General features: G+C 39.2%; 1 protein-coding gene across 1 annotated transcript in view; it reads left to right on the forward strand.

The window, feature by feature from the left end:
* The first annotated feature begins 1,162 nt into the window (after positions 1–1,162).
* Positions 1,163–4,312, forward strand: part of LOC106535196 (dystroglycan) — a 15,073-nt gene continuing 11,923 nt past the window's right edge. Inside the window, exons 1-2 of the mRNA XM_014032138.1 lie at positions 1,163–1,249; positions 2,758–3,099. The gene's annotated coding sequence lies outside the window, so the exon portion shown is untranslated. The remainder of the gene's footprint in view (positions 1,250–2,757; positions 3,100–4,312) is intronic.

Genomic DNA, 4,312 nt, shown 5'->3' on the forward strand with positions numbered 1-4,312 from the left:
TTTTAAATTTAAAATTTAGCAGTGTTAGCGTTTGTTTTCGTTGCAGGATGATGACGTCATAACAAAAGCCAAGCACCAACAGCAAAAGGCTGCGTTCCAGTCTGAAATTCTTAAATGTAAGCTGTATTATTTTGCTGCAACTGTTAAAATTTAACTTTTACATTTAGATTTACACATTGGGATTTAACATTTAGTAAAAATTAGCGAACTATAAGAATGATGAGCTAAATAACAATAAAATGTTAGTGGAATTTTTTTTAAACTAGGATTTTACATTCAAAAAGTGAGCTAAATAAAGGAAATGTGACATTTGTTAAAAAAATTATTTTACCCTTGGCACCCATTATGCATCTCATCATGACTGCTTTATTACGGTTTTATTTTTTACTGCGCAGCTGTCTTTTTACTTTAACATTGGCTGCCTGTCAATGACTGTCTGTTTGGGACACGTTCCTCTTAAACTTCCCTCTTCTTCCTTTAAGTAAATTTCCCAGCAGAGCTCATGCCCTATTTAAAAACCAYAACACTGCAGGCTAATGTAAGAAGTTGTTCACATCGGCTCACACCCAAAGACACCTTCTTTTGTTTGCATCTGTTCCAGCTTTAAAGGGGAATGTAAGTCATCGAAAGGAAGGACACTTAATCACAGGGAGTCTTTCACAGTCCCTGACGGCTCCACACCTGCAAACCAATACTGACTGTAAWACAGATTCAGCTGCAAACAACAGACTTAACGTTAGTTGAGTCCTCATTGCACCTGACATGATCTTGTGCTTGAGTTCTGAACGCTTTGAACCTTTAAATATTCACATATTTTCCTCCCATGACTCTTTTACCCTTCAAACAAGCATTACTCATTGAACTGATGCACTGACGCAAATGCACATTGTTGCAAGTCAAATATGGCGCCTAACTTTAATCCAGCTGTTGATCACCAGCCATGACACAAGCTCTAGCAGAGTACATTGAAATTCAGCAGTATGTGTTTTTGTCCCCCCTTGGGTGGTCAGCTATAATAAAAACTGTGCAAATACTGACATGGCCTTTTGTTGCGTGAACAGAAAATAAGTCAGCGTTGTTTATCTTTCCAGCCTTCCTCCCTGAACAAATATAGCCTTTAGACTGTGAGTGATCCTCAGCTAATCTGACAGAAGTTTCTTGGCCGCGGTAAACAAGTAACACGTAAACGTAGACAGTGTAATTTGTTATAACGAGCCCTGCGGGGGGTGTTGAGAGGCACGAACAGACGGTAAGAACGATCCCTTCAGGTGTSTTTTATTTTACCGCCCTAACGAAAGAGCATCCCCCGCTAGAACCAAAAACCAAAGCGGGACTATTTTTGTGTTTGGTGTTTTTAATTATCACTAGAAACACATTTTTATGTTTAACAGCAAACAAAGTGCATGAAAGAAGTTGTCCTCATTGGTAAAGTTGATTTATAAAGGCTACAGGCGAGGCGTTAAAGAAGAACTTCACTGCCCAAAGCTGGGTACAGAAAAACCTCTGAGGGCTCAATTAAAAACAAACTTTTAAAGCAGAAACAATCATTTATGTTCTTTAACAACTTGTTAAGAGTGATTGGTGTTGGGAAAAGTATACATAAGCTTTATTTTGTCTTCTTTCAGAAATGTGACTTTAGTAAAACTCAGCAGAACATAGTAACTGAAGCAGATTAATGCATCTACATTTATAAGAACACTGATCCTAATACTGTATTAGTAAACTGAATAAATGGAGATATAAAGGTTTTYGCTGTATAGTCTTCAAATAGTTTTTGTGCATATCAAATCCTCAGTATGTTTACTACATTCTGTAGAAAAGGTGTGGCAGAGTGATATTGTTCATGTGTCTGTTAGCAAAATATCTCATGAATCACTACWTACTGTAGATTTTAGTGTAACTCTCTGAGAAAAAGTATTGGTTGTCCATCTACAACTGATTAACTTTCAGAGTCAACCCAATTTAAGATGGTTGCCACAGCCAGCTGACCATAAAAAACACAAAAAATGCTTTAACTCGGTCGATTTTGCACTGGACTGCAATGCAACTACTCTGAGCACAAAAAAAAAAAAAAAAAACTATTAAGATCTTAGTTTAAAATGTCTCCTTAACTATTTGGAGTCAACTGTGTCTTTTAAGAAACTACTGCATGAGCCACTAAACTGAACTTTACTAAAACTTCCAGGAAATAATCATTAGATCATTGACAACTAATCCATTTTAGAGCTGAGATTATAATACACAAAATGACTACAAATCAGGTCATTTTGCAGATATTGTGCTGAAAAATATGTTTTTCACATACTAGCTCTACTCATTACATGGTATAGGCTATTTCCTTAAAACTTTACCATTCAATTGCACCATAAATCCTGTTTTTCTGTCAGCAAAATATCTCATGAACCACTAGATGGATTTTAATTATWCTCTCAGAAAGCAATCAATGGGTGTACATTTTGAACTGATTATGTTTTGGAATCAATCCAAAACAGAAGTTTTSTTAGGATGAGATTAAGGCAAATATGATTAAGAAGAAAAATGTCCTCTAACAACAGTTGTTTTTCTTCTTGATTTTTCTACCTGGATCACTGAGATGCATCTACAATGATTAACCTTTCAGGATTTCTTTCCCTCATTTCAAGCAGTTTAAGTCTCCAGTATTGATGCAGGCAGCCTCAGTCAAGCTCGGCATATTAAATAACTGATGAGAATTAAATCACGAGGTGACTTGGGTTAAAGTTTTTTTTGTCCTGTTAGTTTTCATGTGCCCGCGTCCAAATGTGACAGAGGCGGAGACAATCTGCTTCCAGGACCGGCCTCAACCTGCAAACCTGAATGTGAGGCGGACAGAGAGAGGAGCGAGGCAGCAGCAAGGGAGGGGTACCTGCCGTCAACACTACGATGTGGAGCCGGGGAACCGTAGACCCATCAGTCGGTTCTTTAGCTGTGTTTACCATCTACATGTTTTGTTGTAGAATATCTGCGCGCGACGTTCGGGGCTAAAAAGCTCGTGTTTCATGGCATTTGAGAAGTCCTCGCCACTCTCCGCGCAGAAGAGGAGAAGCGACGCGAGTTAGCTAACGTTAGCTCGCTAACAAGGTCAGTTTGGATTTTATTTATTTTATTTTGGTTCTGTTTCTCTTGTCGGGTTATCATCGTTAAACATGTCGCTGTCTTCATATGTGCGTAGTGAACCCAACCACATAACTACGGCGGGCTCTTGTCTGCTGTAAAGAAAAAAAAATGTTTCATTTGTCGGCGTTAGCTTCTCAGTTAGCCCCGCTCAGTCCGCTCCTTTATCCGACTTTAGTATTTAAAAGTGAGCTGGCTCACTTTGATGCTGCCTTATCGAGGCTGTTACCCTGAAGCAAGTGCTCGCCTTTAGGATCTTTCCACACTGCGGTTTGACCCGGTTTAGAGGAGCTGCGGTGCATTTTTGACACCTTTAGGTTTATGTGGCGAAGTGCCCCAGCAGAGGCAGCCGCAAAAGTCGCTGCTCATTTCCGCCTAGAATAGAACAGGTGCACCTCTGCGCCTGTAATGAACTGTTGTTGGAGGGGGAAAAACTAAAGCTTAGCCTGACGCACAGCTCTCCTCTGTTTTACCTAAGCACCGTTTTAAGGAGTATGTATCTGGAGTGGCAGGGAGTTTACCTTKTGTAGGCTGCGGAATGATTTATCAAGGTTGAACTTCGTAGGCGGCTGTGATTTATCAAGGCCTCTTCTCCGACCGACTCCAGTTAAACCGGGCCCAGTAGCTCGTGTAGTTACAGAGCTAACAGTAGCTTTTATATCACCTTAATCTATTTATTTTCTTTGGGACTCAAATTCCTGCCAGTCATGGAACATCATATCTTGTTGCTAACTTACTGTTTTTTTTTTTTTTTTTTTTGCTTTGTTACACGTGAAGAGCGCCTTTTGTTGTCACGAACCAGAGAGGAATCGAGTCTCTGGTGATGTTTCAGTGAAAAGCATTGATTAGCTGGATTTATAATGAACAAAAACGGATTAACTTGATCCTGGGGCTGCAAACACAGACTTTGAAAGACCATTCAGGCAAAATGAGTAATACACATTATTATTATCATGCTTTGATTTTCAATTTTGCAGCTGTTGCTGTCTTGGCAGCAGATTTGCTGTTGCAGTTTTTGCAGTTTTTCCATCTAAGCTGCAACTTCTCTGAGCTTTTAGATTTTACAAGTCATTTTAAATGACTGTAAGGGCAAGTTAGTCTCTGTTGTACCTCTGTCTGTGTGTGCTTGTTAGCAAAAAATCTCTTGAACCATTGAACAGGTTTTATTAAAGCTTTCAGC

The sequence above is a fragment of the Austrofundulus limnaeus genome, unplaced genomic scaffold (genome assembly GCF_001266775.1).
Source record: "Austrofundulus limnaeus strain Quisiro unplaced genomic scaffold, Austrofundulus_limnaeus-1.0 Scaffold1382, whole genome shotgun sequence".
Lineage (NCBI taxonomy): Eukaryota > Metazoa > Chordata > Actinopteri > Cyprinodontiformes > Rivulidae > Austrofundulus > Austrofundulus limnaeus.